Here is a 22,500-nt window from a genome sequence, read left to right as displayed (position 1 = left end):
CCAGTTCCCTCATCATCAGGCGGCGAGTCGTTGACAAAAACATAGGTGCAAAACACACACACACACACACACACACATACATATTATGAAACCCGTACTAGGCACATCCGACCTTCCACACCTCGTCCCTCCCACTCTCCTCTCCACAACGCCTCGCCTTCCGCCACCACATACCGCCATATTCTCTTTGTGATAAATGTTATTAGTCCAATAATTGCATTACAACAATCTATTTGACAATATAAACATGCATGATCAGTTCCAGTGACAATTATTTAATGGTTAATTGCATTTTTGGTAGGATTATGTCTGGGCCATGAGTCAAACTCCTGTGAATTTTGTAATCGACAATGTTGTTTATGGTTCGATGCGGTTTCTCTGAGCTGAGCTTTTATAAGTCAGTAATCCTATTGTTTGCATTCTGTCATGTGTTGATCACGGGACTGTACTGAAGTGACATTGGTATATATTTATTTTGGGAACAGACGAGGTCAATTATTCGCCTTATCAGTTACCATATAATGAAAAGAAGCAGCACGACCCTTACATGTGAAGGGTTTGCACCAGTGTAATCAAATCAGTTTCATTTTACCTGGTTCTTCATATTATCACCAGACTGACTGTTTAGCTTCACATTCTTACCATGATATATGTACAGATACATGAATTCATTATTGATAGGTTACATTTATGGAATAGGATGAACAGCGTACGTGTTAATATGACTTCTAAGACTACAGTACCTCTCCCTCAGCCTGCCATTCATACACACCTTCACCAGTCTTCACCTTTCCATCCATTCTCTCTGCTTAAGGTTCACTCCCATAAATATCATTAGCCAGACCTATAACCTTCCCTTTATATATAATGTGTAAAATAATATACACGATATCAAGCAAAAAATAAATAAATTAAAATAAATAAATAAATAAATAAAAATAAATAAATAAACAAATGCCTCTGCAAAAGCACGCACGCGTCGCGATTGCACTCTCTCTCTCTCTCTCTCTCTCTCTCTCTCTCTCTCTCTCTCTCTCTCTCTCTCTCTCTCTCTCTCTCTCTCTCTCTCTCTCTCTCTCTCTCTCTCTCTCTCTCTCTCTCTCTCTCTCTCTCTCTCTCTCTCTCTCTCTCAACGGCTGGCTTTCTATGATGCTCACGACCCTCTGCTTGAGCTGCCGAGTTCCTCACCCTAAGATCCGCCCTCATCAGCCGCGCCCTCTCCTCATCACTGAGCTGTCCCTCACTGTCTGCACCAACACCGACACAATTAGTCCCGGCCGCCTGCACCATGAAGCCTCCGCCTCCGCCACGCCGCACACTGCCCTTTCTCCCTCGCCTCTCCTCGCCTGGACTGTCCTGCTTATTGACACACGTCCTTTCCTCTTCCTACACTCCCGCTCCGCCCTCCGCTCAAAGGTGAATATTTCGGGTGTTTTGATTGGTGCCGTGTCTTTCCCCCTCTGTTGGTTTTCATATTTTGGCACATTTTTTCTCCTATGAGTGGTTACATCTTTCCAATGTACTTTTTATTTTTTTTTTAGTATTATCGAATGGGAATAATCTTTATTGCTTTTACAAAGTAAACTTTTACTCCTCACTACTGTTGCAGCATTCCTTCAGTGTTCCTGACCGTCTTCGAAACACATCCAACTTTAAAGACATTCCCACTACATCTAAAATTTCAGCAAATCCTTAATTCTCTTCACTTCATTAATCTGATCACATATCATTTTTTACATTTCGTCCCACCATCCATATGACGTTTATGTGCGCCATCGCAGCACCGCGGATTTTGACACGATTTCCCTGCTGAGTGATATATAAGTTAATTTTCACTTCCTCATTGTTCAGTAACATGGCCATGAATAAATATGGCATACTTTCTTCCTTCTCCCGCCTTTTTAAGACATCTTAGTAGCAGTTCATTAGATAAACATACAGGGTTTGGATTATAAAGACGCCAAGGGAGCTAACCTGATCTTGCACTTCCTTGGATCTTACCTAATTTCATTTCCTCTTTCAGGGAAAGATCACATTTATTGGAATTTTACCGAATCTATTTATTAGTTTTTATTTTGTCAAACAAAAAAATATTCGCAACGACTAGCTGATGACATCAAACGAATAATTAATTGTCTGTGGAAAGGCTTATGGTCAATACCCTCAGAAGAACAGAGTCGATCAATGTAATCACAGAAGCAGTGAAGAAAAATACATATAGCGGCAAGGTCTCTCATCATAAGGAAATCGGCAATCTTCTTGACCTTTAAATAAGCCGGTGTAAGGATCAAAATAACAACACTTCACATACAGAAAGGAGAAACTTAACATATTTAACTTAATCATTCTGACATGGTTTTAAAATGCAGACAATATAAAAGGATAGTAAATTGCATAACTACAAGATCAATTAAAATATTGTGTTATGCAAGGAGAGATAGATGAGAACGAATCAAGGATTTTCTTGATATACGATTCGCTATAGTTTACTCATTACTTCACATTGATAGGCAGGTAATAAATGCCTACACTAAGCTTAGAATAAAGTCTGTGTAACTGGTAATAGTGTCTGTGAAGACAATGACATGTTGGAATTTTTGAATAGTCAGTAAACAGCCACGAGAAAAGTAAAGATTGGCATACATGAGCGACATTCAGCTTCTGTGCAGTGCTGGTGAGCTGAGTCGTTTAACTCTAGAGAACACAAGAAACATAAATTTTCGGAAAAAGGGGTTGACATTTGCAAAGAAAATTTAATTGCAGCAAATATCATTAAGGTTGCTCAGACTATGATAAGAGAAAGTTTACACTTCGCCTTGAGTGTTCACGTCAATTTGCTAGTATTTATGTTCCCCATTGCATTTTTTTTTTTTGTGAGAGCGTTGTGATCCCAAGGCTTTTTTATTTTTTTTAAGAGTGAAACTGCACTATTTCGCCAAGGATACTGAAATAGCAGTGGAATATATATACAAACTCTCTCTCTCTCTCACTCTCTCTCTCTCTCTCTCTCTCTCTCTCTCTCTCTCTCTCTCTCTCTCTCTCTCTCTCTCCTCAGTGTGTGTGTGTGTGTGTGTGTGTGTGTGTGTGTGTGTGCACGCGCACGCGCTAGGGTAAAAAGAAAAAAGAAAAGAATGAATGAAATGAAAGAATTCATTAACAACACCGTTTTTAAATTAAGCACGAGAAGAATCAAGAGAAATGTCCAATTAAATTATTGAGGTGTCCTGGCACCCTTTTTTAGACAGTTCTAGTTGTGGGTAGTAGTGCAAACAATAACAAAAATAAAGTTACACACACACACAAACACACACACACACACAACTGAAACATACACACGGTGATCGGTTTTCCGTATATAGACTTCGAACATGAAATCTGATGATGCCGCGCAGTGTCTCCTACAGATCCTTCCCTCACCCCTTGATATGATGCAATTGAATTTCACGCGTGTGTATGTGCAGTAAGCTTTTCAGGGCAGACATGCTATGGGGTTGCAGTCTGCAATGAGACTGATTCAGGATGCACCCTCATGACTCTGCGGGCTGCTTCCTGGAGAGTGAGCCACACAATCTTCCCTCCACATGAGTACAAATGAACTTAAATACATGCACTCATCTAGAAGACACAGAGTACACCACGTCTCCACAAAGGCTTGTTCAAAATTCAGGCAACTTACAAGTAAAAGTTGTATAATGTTTTCTTTAAAAGGAAAACATCAGATTAAGGGATTTACAATAGGAAATAATCATCAAGCACCGGGTAACAATAAAGGTCTGGTTATGGGAAACAATATTCTCGTAACTCACACCTGCAAGAATAGATTTAATTAGGCAACAGTTTTATGTTCTAACAAAGAGACCTAGATCTTGGTCTTGGTTTGTGCTACTTCTATGGTTGCCTTTAGAACAATCACCCTTTGTAACAGTTTATTTGCTAGTAATTTATTTTTCCACACTCAACAGAAGGCAGTGAGCTGCAAATGCTCATGCTATTCGGATTATCCTAATATCTTCATGTTGTTAGTATTGTGAATACTGATGTTACTGAAAGTGAAATCAAAATAAATTAATCTTACGAGATTAATCTGAGACGTCACCGCCAATCTTTCTCACCCGCCCCCCCCAGCTGTTAACTCTGTACAAGGGCCTTATCCATCCATGTATGGAGTATGCTTCACATATCTGGGGGATTCCACTCATACCGCTCTTCTAGACAGGGTGGAATCGAAAGCTTTTCGTCTCATCAACTCCTCTCCTCTAACTGACTGTCTTCAGCCTCTCTCTCATCGCCTCAATGTTGCATCTCTAGCTGTCTTCTACCGCTATTTTCATGCTAACTGCTCTTCTGATCTTGCTAACTGCATTCCTCTCCTCCTTCTGCGGCCTCGCTGCACAAGACTTTCTTGTTTCTCTCACCCGTATTCTGTCCAGCTTTCTAATGCAAGAGTTAACCAGTATTCTCAATCATTCATCCCTTTCTCTGGTAAACTCTGGAACTCCCTGCTTGCTTCTGTATTTCCACCTTCCTATGACTTGAATTTCTTCAAGAGGGAGGTCTCAAGACACTTATCCTTCAATTTTTGACTACCGCTTTGGACCCTTTCCAGGGACTTGCATTTCAGTGGGCTTTTTTTTTTTTCATTTAATTTTTGTTGCCTTTGGCCAGTGTCCCTCCTACATAAAAAAAAAAAAAAATCACTAAACAAGGAATAAGGAGTTTATCTTCTATTAGTATTAATACGAGTATATACAATATTAAAAAAAAAAAAAATCTTACAAAGAAAATCCAGACAAGAGGTACCTCATCAAGTCATCTTCACGTGGATAACACGCACTCGGGACTCACTACTGAATCGTGGTTAACACTTATCACTTACACAAAAATGAAAATACTAAACCCAGGGAGGTCAGAATTTCACAGTCTAGTTGGAAAAGCCTTCATGATTATCACTTCCAACACTTATATGAGTAATAAGAGCAATGCAATAAAAATCTGCTTTACCAAATATCTAAGTTTCAAAGTGCCTGGACAATTCCCTTTGTGGCAGTTCCTTCTCTGAATGCTTCCCCAGTTAGGTTTGTTAGTCTACTGGAAACACGCACTCAGGACCTCCACAAAACAATTCACATTCTCATTGGTTATCGCCACTTTCTTTGATATACACGTACAAAGTTTAATTGATGCCGTCCACTAATGAACGAGAAATGCATCTCACGTGTAATGATATGTGTTTCTTTTACGTCAGTACTGGGTTTATTTTCCCTTTATACATGAATCATTACCCCATGATTCCAACCACAGTTCATCACATTTAAAACAATGGACTACATCAGTAACGTTATCCAAACATTGACTTAACCCCCCCCACCACTCTCTCTCTCTCTCTCTCTCTCTCTCTCTCTCTCTCTCTCTCTCTCTCTCTCTCGTCTAAATCGTTGTGTTTGCCGAGAACAACAGCCAAAAAGAGTTATCTAGACAAATGCAACAATATCAATTTCAACTTGGAAAGGCCTCCTCGTTGCAAGTATAATAAGGATTAAGGGAAACATCTCTCTCTCTCTCTCTCTCTCTCTCTCTCTCTCTCTCTCTCTCTCTCTCTCTCTCTCTTTGACACCGTGTCAGCTGCAGAGAGAAAGATTTTTATGTACTTTGTAGGCACGATAATAATGCATCATACTTATTCCGTAACTTTACTGGCAATTGATAAAGTAGGAGAATATTCTCTTACCACACTGCTATACTCAAAAAATTCTATAAGCTTTCCCTCATCTGTAATGGAACTCTCTGAATACACACAACACACACACACACACACACACACACACACACACACAGAATAATGCACATTCCAAAATTAGTGTTTAGTCTTACTTCCTAGCTTAGAAAAACAGAACCGTAAAATAAAATGTATCTTAAACATAAGAAAAAATGAATAAATAAATAAACACTATGAAGTTTCATTTTATCTTTGGTCCAAAGAAACTAAGTAATGAGTTGTGGTTTCTTCATTTATTTTGCTTGGTTGTTGGTAAGTACACAGCTAAGACCGGATCGCGCTAATGATTAACTAATGGCTCAAATATTTAAAACGATGAAGGAAATGTTCAAGATCTCATTCAGTTCAACAGAAAAAAATATATATACGCACGATGTAAGCTTTCCATTGGCTTGCAGAGAACAATGAACGAGGTGTCATCAGTTTGGGGAGCCAGAATGGGAAAGAAAAATTGCTACGGAAAACGTATATCATAGTTTGGTTACAGGGATGAGGATTAATGACCATATATTCAGATTACCCACATGTCAACCGCGGATAGCACGGTCGACACCACCGTTCACCAGGGATGTAAAGACTTCCTGGTTAGGGTTTGCTATGCCTGAACCAGTGTCATGGGATAAAAAAGTAAAGAAAATCGAATTAAAATAGAAAATAACATCATTCGATAATGATCATGTAAAATTATTTAGTCAAGATTAATCTAAAGGAACGATAACGTTTCAAGAGTAATATAATTTTTTTTTTAATTCGTAAATAAAACTTGGCATATATCTTCGAGATCAATAATAATTTAGAATAAGGATATTAAATGAGACTGCAATCTAGAAATTGACAAATTATACATATCTGAAACGAGGAGAAGCTTGGCACAGAGGAATACGTTTCTTCCCACTGACGCCAACTATTTTGGGAAACCGTAAAACCAATGTTTCAGGCGTTTGTTGTACCAGTCAGATAAAAAATTCCCTTTCACAAGATGTTATATGTTAAGTGGAAGCTTTAAGAAAGGATAACTATGTGTAGTTATCGAGAAATTTTGAGAATACTATTTGAGATCGAAATTTGTTAATAGAGTGTTTAGGTCTGGCAATATGTGGGACCATTAGTTCAAATGTTCAGGAACACTCTGAGAGTAGAGAAGGGTGATAGACTTTTAGAGATATTGCCAAAAAAATTATATTTGGGGGGAAGGAAATCATTTTTAATGTTAGGAGGCCCTATATAAGGCCGGCTATAGCTAGGGGACAACAGGAGCTAACCGACCATCATTGTTGACAGGTACGTGTTTTTTTTTTTTTTTTTTTTCGAGAAGTTTATATTGTACCAGTGATACACTACATATTTTAAAGTAACACCTACTTTAAGATACTATTTACTGAAAATTAAGGTGACTGAGCATATTCAAATTAACTTTTCTAAATTATTATTATTCTTATTCCTATTTTATTCTTTTTATCATGAACTGATTAGGAGCATTATCATTTTTTCTAGTATAGGGGCCCCACAACTCCAGGATAACAAAATTATCTACCAGATATAACATTGTTTATTAAAAAAAAGTAATATGAAACCTTTGTTTTATATAGATACTTACATCAAATAAAATTAATCTTTTTGTCAAGGGATTTTCCGGTGCCTTATAGATTTCCGGCTAATTAATAAGAACAACGCTACCATACCACACCAAGTTCAAAATATTAGGCATAAACCTATAGCTGGTGGCAGATACTCTTCTTTAATCTTAACCAAGATTTTTTTTTAAATTAAAAACATCAAAATTATATTAATATTAACTAATCCCGCCCTCCATGACACCAGAAAACCACGTATATTCACGTTCCCCTTTCTTATACAACAAAACTGAAAAAAATAAATAAAATAAAAAAATAAAAAACCGCGGCACACTTTTAAAATAATTTATGTAACAAAACAAGGTGAGTAGATAAAAACATCAGCAATTTAACGGCAAGAGCATGAGTAGGGAATGTTGAATCCATATCTCGTTCCACATGAGGCCGGTTTCCTCAATGTCTATCCGTATCTGTGTATTTTTCAATTATTTATTTATTTATATATATTTTTTTTAAGCTTTCGGCTTTAGCCCCGGTAAGCAATTCTGATGTAACTCTTCTATTTTACAGGTTGAGATAGTTGTTCCCTTCTACTTTCTTTTAGGCTTGAGATGGTCAGCCTCGCTCGTGGTAGCGCAGACAGGTTTTTAGATTGACATCTTTGTAGAAACCCATGTCGCCTCTCCCCTTCTCCCTCATCAAGTGCTTCCCGGTTCAATCGCCGTTGAAGAAAGAGTTTATAAGAAGCATATATTTTTCAAGTGAATGGCAGTATACATGCTTACTGCCTACTTTTGTCTGTTATGCCTCATTGCTGACTAGTTAATTGTATCTACCAGTTGTCGATAGGTTTATTTACTATGGCTGTCTTCTATGACTACCTGCTGACTTCCTATCTGCCTACTAAGTTTACTTGTTTCAATAAGTCATATTCTTGATGAACCACCTCACACGTAGCCTGCACTTGGAAGAACAGCACCAAAGAACCATTTGATGTGGTGCAGGAAACAAAGTTTTCTACTCGAGCAATGAGGATGAAAGTAATATTAAAGAAATGCACGAATAAGGGCAACAAAATCTATTCGTCACAGCAGACTGCACTGGTTCAAGCGTTTTTATTGTATTTAATCAATGAACAGGAAATTTCATCATCTGACGCGTGGAAGGCATTGAAGAGATTTACTCTATTAATGGAAATAGTAGTCTGCGAATATTGCACGGGTGGAAGCAGCACAGTCTCTGCCATTACAAAGAAACGATCTCAGTTGTTATTGCTCTACTTAATCAGTAGCCAGTGATGCTCTTCATTCTGCGTACGAAAATAGCTCTGATTCAGGCATCACGTCATTATAACTAATGAAGGACTGATCAGGTTAGTGTCTGTCTTTTGCTTGCCGACGAGTTTTACTTCTGTTTAATTATAAATGTTCCTTTTATATGTGTGTATTAACAGCTCTAAGGAAGGGGACGGTCTTTCTTATTTAGTTATTTATTTATTTATGTTTTATTTTATTTATCTATTTATTTATTTTTTTTATTTTTTTTTGTAGATATGACCTCGAATAGCAAAATTTTTTTTTCTTGTTTTCCTTTCGGTACATACGGAGTGGTGGCAGCAAACCATGATAGTCGCAAAAGTTAGGCATTTCCCGACATTCTAAAATTACCGAACAATATTACTGACCAGTGTCCTACATAAGAGAAAGTAGGTCAGCCAGTAAAGTCAAGACATTTACGCATGTACACCATCAAGGTATCAATGCAAGAAAAGCAGTAGATTCACGCCAGGAAGTTGGTAAAAGATGGCACATTAACTTTCACTGTCTGAAAAACCGCACATTAAAGACCACTGTGACGTTTTTTTCCCAGGCTGTGTTTAAGTCTACGTACACACTTTTGAATTAACACTTACATGAGGAAGCCGCTGGCCTGCGGCGGACAACAGGGCAGCACTTGCAGCTTCTTCAGGTGGGGCTACAAAGAAAATAAAACTAAATAGAGAATATAAACCTTCACAGATACATAACTCTCACTTCAGAGATGTTCCCATTAACAAGTTCACAGATTATCTCATGACGTAAGTGGACTATTATTATACAGTTCAATAAAAGAAGGAAAAAAGGATTCGATTTCTGAGTTAAGTTAGTTCACTGATACACTGCGCCAAGAGGCGAAAAGTAAGCTCAGAAAGTCTGGTGGAACACGAGCGGCCAAGGGAGGTTGATGCCGTGGGTGACTGTCCCTGCCAAAGGCTGAAGCCACACTGCTCGCTCGCGCCTCCTACTCGCTTGGCGCCACCACACATCCACTGCCCTAAACTACTTTATCGCCTTCATTCACCGCGTATATATCTGGAAATAAAATGTGTGTGTGTGTGTGTGTGTGTGTGTGTGTGTGTGTGTGTGTGTGTGTTTGACTCACTATCTAGTCTGTGTTGTGCACTTCATAAACTTTAGTCTACTTCCATCCGTTACTGGAAAGAAGAATGAAAAACGCACAGCCACCCCTATTGTTTCAAAACACGGTTCATCTCATTCCTCTTTACGCAAATGCACGACGTAATAGATACCCCGGAAATGTGCTACGATACACGGTGACTGCCTGATGGTGGAGGGTTATGGAAGGGCTTGACAAGCCTTTATTTCAAGATCGAAAGATGACTGTCAGCTTGGTAGAGTAGAGCTATCATGCTAAGCGAAAATATGTCACTCTTCCTGCCGTGTTTTGTTATATGACATGGTTAGCAACTATATGTGAGAGAGAGAGAGAGAGAGAGAGAGAGAGAGAGAGAGAGAGAGAGAGAGAGAGAGAGAGAGAGAGAGAGAGAGAGAGAGAACGAACTGAAACACAATCCAAGACGGCTAAACTGGGGAACTAACTTTCCCTATTTTCTGTTATGTTGTCCATGGCTCTTCGGATGGACATAATGATTAATTGAAACTGTGTATGTGTGTGTGCAATCTCTCTCTCTCTCTCTCTCTCTCTCTCTCTCTCTCTCTCTCTCTCTCAATATATATATATATATATATATATATATATATATATATATATATATATATATATATATATATATATATATATATATATATATATATATATATATATATATATATATATATATATATATATATATACCTTAGCGCACGTTTATTGCGTGATAAAATAGGTTTCAACTTTAACTTATTCCCAAACTGGTATAAATACTTCTCAGTTATAATGGCAAATATTAAATCGCCGTTTGTTTAATTTTCTGGCATACGGTAAGACTTCATCAGGTGAAGGCACCTGTCTATTGTGGACACACCGTCGGTATAAGCGTCGGGATAAGAGATTTGTCTAGGTAAAACTGCACTAAAGATGTGACGGAAAGACTCAGTTTCGAAGGTAATGTGTTCAAACCCAAACATTAAGAATGTTTTGGGTAACATTTGACTTTAACAATGAGAATGTGCTCCTTCATCCTTTCCATCATATCATCATAACTTTACAAAGGTCAGTCTGAGACTTATTTCGACAGTGTGTCCACAACTGACTCCCGATGCCTTCGCCTAAGATGTTAAGCAATGAAGAACATTTCACTGTGATATATTCAAACATATACAGTAAAATCCCTCTTATCCGGCATCAACGGGACCGCCGACATGCTGGTTACTTGAATATTGCCGGATACTTGAATAGAAGTGAAATTATGTCCACAATCACCACCCTACACTTACGCATCTTACCATAACAAAGATCAGCTGATCTTAATCACCAGCTGATCTGATCAGCTGCTTAAGTGTAAGCACAACACGCTTCCTCTTTTCTACAACTTTAGGCATGATGAAGGCGTCATGCGATAAACAGTACACACGTGGGACTGAGTCACTGAGTAAACACAGTGCAGTGAGCCGCGGGTGGCGCGAAGCAGTGCGCTCTGGTGGCGAAGGGACAAAGTATGCCTCGCGCGGGAATTTTAATCGATTTTATGAGAACACATTGATTCTTTATTGATTTTAAGGCTCGGGGAAAAATGTGCCGGATACTTGAAGCTGCCGGATACTCGAATGCCGGATGAGAGGGATTTTACTGTACCGTCATTTTCTCAAACCCATTTCTTCTGACGACAGGTATTTCACACCTAAAGGATAATCAAACTGATCTATAAGCAAATGGATTATTAATTTAAGCTGGGATCTTCTCGTAAGGAAAAGTAATAAGTTATTGCATTATTACAGTGTAAATGTCGAGAATTGTTCTTTAATTGCCATGCAACACTTTCTTCTAATAAGGCTCCTGAACATTGCCAAGCTATGGATGGCACACACATGTTGGTACGTGCAAATATTAAGTACAGAATGATACCTTTTCAAAACATGCATTTGCCCTTCGTGCCTCGGCACGGCCGATTTCAAGGTCAACTTTTGAATGCAAACATCATAATGTAACTATTCAAGTTCTCCCTGAATTGAATGTAGCACAATTTTGGGCACACTGCATTTGACATTATTGTGCATTAATAGTAGTAATAATAGTAGTAGTAGCAGTAGTAGTAGTACTAGTAGTAGCAGAGGTAGTAGTATGGAGGAGGCAGTAGACACCTGCCGAAACGATAATTTACTCCCAGTGAGGTCTAAAACACTGTTCAAGGGGTGCTGTGAACTTATCATTAAACCCAGCTGTGACCTCACTGAACGTTTCCCTTTGTGTCTCACAACACAAGGGGGTAGTCACAGCCTGCCCTCTAAAGACAACTCTCTTCCTCCACACAAAACTACAAGCACCTAATAACACACACACCCTTCACTCAAAAAATTTTAAAATCATGGCGACTCCTACACCAGCCTCGGAGTCCCCATCTGGGGAGGGGACAATAAATGTCCCCAGGTCGGACTGCCTTTCCGTCGACGACCCTAAGTGTCTTGACACCCCCCTCAACTTTTTTCTTCATTAACTTCTGCAACATTCGCGGTCTAAGATCTAATTTTCAATCTGTAGAACACCACCTCTCCTCTTCTAAACCTCATCTTCTTTTCCTCACTGAAAACTCAGGTGTCTGAGGCAACTGACAGTAGCCCCTTTTCTGTTCCCTCCTACTTTCTCTATCCTCATTTTCGATCCAAAGCTGGATGCTGCGTTTATGTGCGCAATGACTTAACCTGCTCTCGTGCCCACGCTCTTGAATCTTCCGAGTTTTCCACCATCTGGCTACGACTACAGAGTCACTCTCATATTAAATTTATCTGTGCTGTATATCTCTCACCTAACTCCTCTGACTATACGAAATTCTTTGACTACTTAACTTCCAAAGTGGAGCACATTCTGACCCTCTTCCCTTTTGCAGAGATCTCCATTCTTGGAGACTTCAATGTTCACCACCAGCTTTGGCTTTCCTCTCCCTTCACTGACCATCCTGGTGAACTAGCCTACAACTTTGCTATCCTCCATGACCTAGAGCAATTGGTGCAACACCCTACTCGTATTCCTGACCGTCTTGGAGATACGCCCAACATTCTTGACCTTTTCCTGACCTCTAATCCTTCTGCTTATGCTGTCACCCTTTCTTCTCCGTTGGGCTCCTCCGATCACAATCTCATATCTTTATCTTGTCCTATCACTCCAATCCCTCCTCAGGATCCCCCTAAGCGAAGGTGCCTCTGGCGTTTTGCCTCTGCTAGTTGGGGGGGACCTGAGGCGGTATTTTGCTGATTTTCCTTGGAATGACTACTGCTTCCGTGTCAGAGACCCGTCTTTGTGTGCTGAGCGCATAACAGAGGTGATAGCGTCTGGCATGGAGGCGTACATTCCTCACTCTTTTTCTCGTCCTAAACCTTCTAAACCTTGGTTTAACACAGCTTGTTCTCGTGCTATACATGATAGAGAGGTGGCCCACAAAAGGTACTTAAGCCTTCCTTCACCAGAATCTCATGCACTTTATATTTCTGCCCGGAACCATGCCAAGTCTGTTCTCCAACTAGCCAAAAACTCCTTCATTAACAGAAAATGTCAAAACCTTTCAAGATCTAACTCCCCTCGTGATTTCTGGCATCTAGCCAAAAATATCTCCAATAACTTTGCTTCTTCTTCTTTCCCTCCTCTACTTCAACCAGATGGCACCACTGCTATCACATCTATTTCTAAAGCTGAACTCTTTGCTCAAAACCTTTGCTAAAAACTCTACCTTGGACGATTCTGGGCTTGTTCCTCCCTTCTCCCTCCACCCCTCTGACTACTTCATGCCTCGTATTAAAATTCTTCGTAATGATGTTTTCCATGCCCCTCGCTGGCCTAAAACCCTCGGAAGGCTTATGGACCTGATGGGGTCCCTCCTATTGTTCTCCGAAACTACTGTGCCTCCGTGCTTGCACCTTGCCTATTCAAACTCTTTCAGCTCTGTCTGTCAACATCTACCTTTCCTTCTTGCTGGAAGTTTGCCTACATTCAACCTGTTCCTAAAAAGGGTGACCGCTCTAATCCCTCAAATTACCGTCCTATTGCTTTAATTTCCTGCTTATCTAAAGTTTTTGAATCTATCCTCAACAGGAAGATTCTTAAACATCTATCACTTCACAACCTTCTATCTGATCGCCAGTATGGGTTCCGTCAAGGCCGCTCTACTGGTGATCTTCTGGCTTTCCTTACTGAGTCTTGGTCATCCTCTTTTAGAGACTTTGGTGAAACTTTTGCTGTTTGCCTTGGACATATCAAAAGCCTTTGATAGAGTCTGGCACAAAGCTTTGATTTCCAAACTACCCTCCTACGGTTTCTATCCTTCTCTCTGTAACTTCATCTCAAGTTTCCTTTCAGACCGTTCTATTGCTGCTGTGGTAGACGGTCACTGTTCTTCTCCTAAATCTATTAACAGTGGTGTTCCTCAGGGTTCTGTCCTGTCACCCACTCTCTTCTTATTATTCATTAATGATCTTCTAAACCAAACTTCTTGTCCTATCCACTCCTATGCTGATGATACCACCCTGCACTTTTTCCACGTCTTTTTCATAGACGTCCAACCCTTCAGGAGGTAAACATATCACGCAGGGAAGCCACAGAACGCCTGACTTCTGATCTTTCTAAAATTTCTGATTGGGGCAGAGCAAACTTGGTATTGTTCAATGCCTCAAAAACTCAATTCCTCCATCTATCAACTCGACACAATCTTCCAGACAACTATCCCCTCTTCTTCAATGACACTCAACTGTCCCCCCCTCTTCTACACTGAACATCCTCGGTCTGTCCTTTACTTATAATCTGAACTGGAAACTTCACATCTCATCTCTAGCTAAAACAGCTTCTATGAAGTTAGGTGTTCTGAGACGTCTCCGCCAGTTTTTCTCACCCCCCCCAGCTGCTAACTCTGTACAAGGGCCTTATCCGTCCATGTATGGAGTATGCTTCACATGTCTGGGGGGGGGGGTTCCACTCATACTGCTGTTCTAGACAGGGTGGAATCAAAAGCTTTTCGTCTCATCAACTCCTCTCCTCTAACTGACTGTCTTCAGCCTCTCTCTCACCGCCGCAATGTTGCATCTCTAGCTGTCTTCTACCGCTATTTTTCATGCTAACTGCTCTTCTGATCTTGCTAACTGCATGCCTCCCCTCCTTCCCGCGGCCTCGCTGCACAAGACTTTCTTCTTTCTCTCACTCCTATTCTGTCCACCTCTCTAACGCAAGAGTTAACCAGTATTCTCAATCATTCATCCCTTTCTCTGGTAAACTCTGGAACTCCTTGCCTGCTTCTGTATTTCCACCTTCCTATGACTTGAATTCCTTCAAGAGGGAGGTTTCAAGACACTTATCCACCAATTTTTGAACCACTTGCTTTGACCCTTTTAAGGGACTTGCGCATTTCAGTGGGCATTTTTTTTTTATTAGATTTTTGTTGCCCTTGGCCAGTATCCTTCCTACATAAAAAAAAAAAAAAAGTAGTAGTAGTAGTAGTAGTAGTAGTAGTAGTAGTACTAGTAGTAGCAGTAGTTATAGTAGCAGTAGTACTAAGTAGTAGCAGTAGTTTTTAGTAGTAGTAGTACTAGTACTAGTAGTAGCACTAGTAGTACTAGTAGTAGTATTAGTAGTAGTAGTACTAGTAGTATTAGTATTAGTAGTACTAGTAGTATTAGTATTAGTAGTACTAGTAGTAGTAGTACTACTACTAGTAGTACTAGTAGTAGTACTAGTAGTAAGTAGTAGTATTAGCAGTACTAGTAGTAGTAATAATAGTGGTAGTACTACTACTATTACTAGTAGTAGCAGTAGTAGTAGTAGTAGTAGTAGTAATAGTAGTAATTAGCAAGCAGCAATAGTAGTAGTAGTAATAGCAGTAATTAGCAGCAGCCAGTAGTAGTAGTAGTAGTTATAGTAGTAATTAGCAGCAGCAGTAGTAGTAGTAGTAATAGTAGTAATTAGCAGCAGCACTAGTAGTAGTAGTAATAGTAGTAAATAGCAGCAGCAAGTAGTAGAGTAGCAGTAATAGTATTAATTAGCAGCAGCAGCAGTAGTTAGTAATAGTAGTAGTAGTAGTAGTAGTAATAGTTAGTAGTAGTAGTAGTAGTAATTTGTAATAGTAGTAATTAGCAGTAGCTAGTAGTAGTAGTAGTAATTAGTAGTAGTAGTAGTAGTAGTAGTAGTAAATTAGCAGCAGTAGTAGTAGTAGTAGTAGCAGTAGTTAGGTTAGGGTTAGATAGTACTCTCACCCCTATTCTGTCCACCACCCTCTCTAACGCAAAAGGTTAACCAGTATTCTCAATCATTCATCCCTTTCTCTGGTAAACTCTGGAACTCCCCTGCCTGCTTCTGTATTTCCTCCTTCCTATGACTTGAATTCCTTCAAGAGGGAGGTTTCAAGACACTTATCCTTCAATTTTTGACTACCCCACTTTGGACCCTTTTATGGGACTGGCATTTCAGTGGGCAATTTTTTTTTCTATTGGATTTTTGTTGCCCTTGGCCAGTGTCCCCTCCTACAAAAAAAAAAAAAAATTATAGTTAGTAGTAGTAGTAGTAGTAGTAGTAGTAGTAGTAGTAGTAATTAGCAGTAGTAGTAGTAATAGTAGTATATAGTAGTAGTAGTAATTAGTATATATATATATATATATATATATATATATATATATATATATATATATATATTCTTTTTCTGTGTAATGGTGTGTCCAAAATTGTGCTACATTCAATTCAGGGAGAACTTGAATAGTTACATTATGATGTTTGCATTCAAAAGTTGACCTTGAAATCGGCCGTGCTGAGGCACGAAGGGCAAATGCATGTTTTGAAAAGGTATCATTCTGTACTTAATATTTGCACGTACCAACATGTGTGTGCCATCCATATATCCCTTCATATATATATATATATATATATATATATATATATATATATATATATATATATATATATATATATATATATATATATATATATATATATATATATATATATATATATATATATATATATATATATATATATATATATATATATATATATATATATATATATATATATATATATATATATATATATATATATATATATATATATATATATATATATATATATATATATATATATATATATATATATATATATATATATATATATATATATATATATATATATATATATATATATATATATATATATATATATATATATATATATATATATATATATATATATATATATATATATATATATATATATATATATATATATATATATATATATATATATATATATATATATATATATATATATATATATATATATATATATATATATATATATATATATATATATATATATATATATATATATATATATATATATATATATATATATATATATATATATATATATATATATATATATAATAATATTATTATTATTAAGAAAATGCATCACAAATTATTCAAATAATGCACGAGAAATGTGAATATTCTAACTAATGAAATATATCAGAGAATCTTTTTATCATAAACGAACTAGAATGGCCACGCACACACTTGTTTCCCAGTAGGTGGTGTGGAGTGAAGCAGGAACCCTTACAAATGAATCAGAAACGTAAATTGGTGCCCGTTCAAAGCCTTTCAGCCAATTAAACAATGTCTCCAACTTAATACGCAGCTAATGATCCACCATTGTAGGGTGTCGCCTCCCTCTTCACAATATAATCCACCTGAACTCCACAATGCTTGCAAAAGATTTTACAGTCATCACTACCGTCAATTCACTCCACTTGTAAGAATTTCACTAGTAATCCCTTCATTATGGAGATCGCCTTCCAAATGCTTCCATGTTCGTCGCACAGAGCCACGAGCAACTAAACCAGGAGCACCTTTCTTGTGTTTACTTGGCTGGCACAGCTTCAAGTAACTGGCCACTGACTGCTGAGAAGTGACCCGGGTATCGAGGTGGCCTCTTTGAACGGTGTCGTAAATGCAATAATGTAGAGATTCTAGACATCCAGAAAAAATGCGGAAGTGAGAATCTAAGAAAACGGAAAACTATAAAACATAAAAAAAAAAAAAAATCACAACAGATTCTTAGAAAAGGATAATTTTTTATACAATTACGGAGATGACAAGGAACAGAACAAAGTAACAGGGGCTTCCTGGAATAAAGGCAGGGAATTGAATTAAAAAAAAAAAAAAAAGGCCTGACAAAGAGGCACGTAAGTTAATACAAGTAAATACGAAAATAATTAAACCTAAATTGAAAACGGGAGAGCAATACAAGAATGCGCAAAAATAAATAAGAAATTTTATGCAATCGTGAAGAGAGAGAGAGAGAGAGAGAGAGAGAGAGAGAGAGAGAGAGAGAGAGAGAGAGAGAGAGAGAGAGAGAGAGAGACTGGAGAAGTGGGGAAAGACACACACACACACACACACACACACACACACACACACACACGTATATATATATATATATATATATATATATATATATATATATATATATATATATATATATATATATATATATATATATATATATATATATATATACACACACACACACACACACACACACACACAGACAGACACACAGACAGAGATTATTAGGAAAAACGAGAGAATGGTTATTATTGGCAATTACTGCACGCTCATTGCACGACAAAAAGATCTCCAAACTTCATCTATTTATCCTTGTCTTCCCTTCGTCGATTCCAGCTCAATTAGGCGAATTTTCGGATGTTTCTCTTTTTTCTCTCTGTGTATGCTCTAGTTTGTTTTTCCTCCTTATATTTTTCCAGCGATAGGCTGCCATTTTATCATCCTAACTGTTCACTTTTATTTTTTCTTACCCAAAGCATTCCTTGATCATCACTGCTTTCTTCATTGCACACTCAGAAATATTAATCTTCGTAATGTGTCACACTGTCTCTGTTTTATCTCTACTATGCACATTGTTATTATTCTCTCCGGTTTTTCTCCAGAGTTGCTTAAGTTTCCTGGCCATCAATGTTTTCTTCATGGCAGAGAGAAAAGTTTTTCTTCGTTTCTTTTTGTCTCATACTGTATTTTATACGTATTTTGTTTCATATTTGTTATGTACGCTATCATTATTTTCTGCAGTCTTTCTCAAGCGCTCCTAACTTTGCTCTCCAAGACGTTTGTAGGTCTTAGTATCCGGAGCCTACAGATTAAAACTAGCAGAATACACTCATTATCTCCCAAGGTGTTGGTAAATATTCTCCCATGGACTATCCTTGTATGTCTTCAATACAACCTTTCAATTTCTAGCTCACTGAATGGGTTTGCGTTGTCATCAACTAAATATCTAAAATGTATTTTTGCAATATTTTCATTTTTGCAAAGTGTTCCTTATGACTCGTATTTTTAACTGCCTAATTTGCCATTACTTTCCAGTAAATCATTTCCTTATGTGGTTAACATTATTAGGAGACCGGAGGATCCAAAGGGATATATGTATTTTTTTTTCTTACTTTTTTTTTTTCCCAATCTCAGGGCTTTTAAGGAAAGCTGTGGACGCCATGGATTAAGCATCATCCTATTCAACCACCTCCATTATGATAATAACACATAGGTTTTTGACTATTACTTGCATTTGATCGATACGCTTTCATTGCAAACCGTATTTCCCAGCGAAAAAAGTAACACGCTGCCACAAGGAACGTATTTTACCATCTGATGGGTATGGTTATTAATAAAAAAAAACCTTTTGTATATCATATATATATATATATATATATATATATATATATATATATATATATATATATATATATATATATATATATATATATATATATATATATATATATATATATATATATATATATATATATATATATATATATATATATATATATATGTTCTAAAACTAAAAATAAGTAAATGAGGTTAGGTGGTTGGATAGATAGGTAGTCAGGAGAGACACAGACAACAACTACAAGGCAGTAATTCAGACATGACAGAAGCCATCTGCCACAAAACCTGTTTACATCGATCAGGTGATATTTTACCGGTGTTGCCTCCACATCGTCACCGCCGCAGCTACACCCGAGCCCATTGCTTTGTTGCTCACTACAGACTGATGGCCCTTTTTCCTTCTTGGCACCATCAATTTTTCACGCCTCGTTTCCCTCTGAGTAGTACACGCCAAGAATGTTGCAAGTAGAAATGCTCTTAAGATCTTTTTTTTTTCTTCACTTCTTACTTTATTCTACAAGGCTCTCTTCATTTCTTCATCTGTCTCACGCTTACAAAAAAAGTTATCGATATATTTTCGTTACAGGCACAATTCTATTATTTACTGCAGAAGATAATCACAGGATTATTTTCTTTATTATATCCTCTTTTCACCTCTCTCTCTCTTTTCCTGTTTTAACTGGTTTCGCTTTTTCCTAATCATACTCCTTGCCTGCTTTCTTATACATATTTTCTTTCCCTTCTTTTTTTTCACACTTGTACTTGGTTTCAACCTTTTTACTATAAAACATGCTTATTTTTCTTTTATTTATTTCTAATCTTCTTACCTCAAGTATACATATTCAGCATATCAACGTTTATCTCGCGGTATAACCTACCACGACTTCACATCTTATATGCAGCTTTTTTTTTTTTTCACTTGATAAGCAGCTGCATTCCCCGCCACACCATCATTTCCCACACACTCAGCTGATTCCGTCTCTCTTCTCTTCCAATGCTGCATTCAGGCCATTCTTCTCTTGTATTATGAGATTAATTTCATTCTCCACTCTTGCATTACTTCCCTGAACTTTGCTGCACTTTGTCAAGTATAACTTCTTCACATTAGTTTCCTTTGTTATCATTTTTACCGCATTGCCTTTCATAAGTTCACGTATTTCCAATTCTAATTTTGCAACAATGTAAGACTCCGATCCTATGAATATAAATCTTACCACTTTGCAACTCTGAAAATTCTGGTCTTTTCTTGGTGCTTATTAAGTCATTTATCAGTGTATTTTTGTTAATATCCTATTCTTCTCGTGTACCATCAGGATTTATGAATATACTAACGTCAGATGTATATTGCTAGAAACAAACATACTCGTGCCTATTATGCCGATGTATGGTTTTACGGCAAAATGGAGTTAAAATTACGACTTTCTACAAACTACGGACCCCACATTGCTCCGCCATCCTATAGCCTTCAGTTCCTTCCATGGCAATCATTTCATGCTTTTTTTTTTTTTCTGAACAATTTAACTAATTTTCATCAGAAGTTACGTATTATTTCATGGCATCGTTCAATAATCCTGGCTCACGCAGCGCCAATTCACTTTTTTTTTTTTTCTGTCATTCTAAAACAATATTTCATTTCACCACAGGCATATCAGGAATACAGCGATCCAGTGTTTCACGTACATACATTTTTTTTTTTTTTTGGGGGGGGGCTCTCTAGAAGTATTAATTCTTTAACTCCTACCCACATCAAAACCACTCCTACCTTCATCTTTTTTCATCCTCTTTCGGTGTATTCGTTCCCTCGCCACTTCACATAATCCACCTTTGCTTCTGACTTTTCCTTAAAAAGTAAAAAAAAGTATATCCATGTAAGGCATTCCTGTTACTTGTTGTGTTTGAGCGTTCATCCCTCGAGAGGCCCACCCGACACTCACCTGAGCGCAATCATGAGTGAACAAAGGATCGCGCATGCATCAATCACTCTATTTTGAGGTCGACCTTTGATACATCCACGATTGAATTACCCTGATAATGGTACGTCGAAAATATTGCCTTCTGTGTGTGTGTGTGTGTGTGTGTGTGTGTGTGTGTGTGTGTGTGTGTGTGTGTGTGTGTGTGCGCGCGCGCGCGCGCGGGTAATTCGAGCCGTTTGCCGCGGTGCTTCACTCGGTCCACCGTATCCGGCCCCGCCATCCACACAGCACGTACGGAGACACCGACACCAAAGCGTTCTTGCCTGAAGTCCTCCACCACGAAATCATTCCCTATGAAGATTATCTCTGCTTTCATGTGGTCGCTATGGAGCCTTCCTGCTTTCACGTTTACTCATGCTATCTTGTTGGCTTTGTGCAGGATTTTCTCGTTCTCACCACCAAAGCCTTTATTCCCTGCCGCTTCTCTATATATTTTGCTTCGGTTTTTATTTTCATTTGACACGTATGGAAATAAATACATGACTTAGAATTAATAAATGTGACCAACTAAAATAAAATTGGCTTTTTCATGTCCATAAAATACATCCTCCTGAAGTGAGTTGAATCTCCACTGTACGGCGAATGCAGGTACCAGTTCCAATGACGTGCCATAGGATGTAACGGGAAGGACACGAGGGAAAGGGTATGACAAGAACAGCGCCATCTCCTCCACCCCCAGCTATTCTCTGTGCACGTTGCCCCTTAACCTTTTCTTGGAGGTCGTATGGTATTTACAAAATTTACCAATAAGTCGAATACATTGTTGGCGTTTACTAAGAGCAGGAAATACGAACGTAACGTGTGCTTGCCTGTGCTCAGCTTTCTCGGTACGAATACAGCACCCATCGAATCCCTGAATTTCCCCCACCCCCTTCTTTTTTAGGTGCTCTTTGAAGATCATATTCTTACTATTCATGATGGTGAAAGGCCTTATATATCAATCAATGTATAAAGTCTAGTTCCACGTATTCTTCCGCATCCGTGGCAGCAGCTTTTCCCGCTAGTACCTACTTCGATAAGGACGACTT

At 37.9% G+C, this 22,500-nt stretch overlaps 1 long non-coding RNA gene across 1 annotated transcript in view; it reads right to left on the bottom strand.

Moving 5' to 3' along the window:
* Nucleotides 1-22,500, bottom strand: part of LOC135100302 (uncharacterized) — a 150,508-nt gene that overhangs the window by 121,502 nt on the left and 6,506 nt on the right. The window contains exon 2 of the long non-coding RNA XR_010268595.1: nt 9,263-9,324. This is a non-coding gene — a long non-coding RNA (uncharacterized LOC135100302). The remainder of the gene's footprint in view (nt 1-9,262; nt 9,325-22,500) is intronic.

The sequence above is a fragment of the Scylla paramamosain genome, chromosome 5 (genome assembly GCF_035594125.1).
Source record: "Scylla paramamosain isolate STU-SP2022 chromosome 5, ASM3559412v1, whole genome shotgun sequence".
NCBI lineage: Eukaryota > Metazoa > Arthropoda > Malacostraca > Decapoda > Portunidae > Scylla > Scylla paramamosain.
This window is presented reverse-complemented; position numbering and strand designations above follow the sequence as displayed.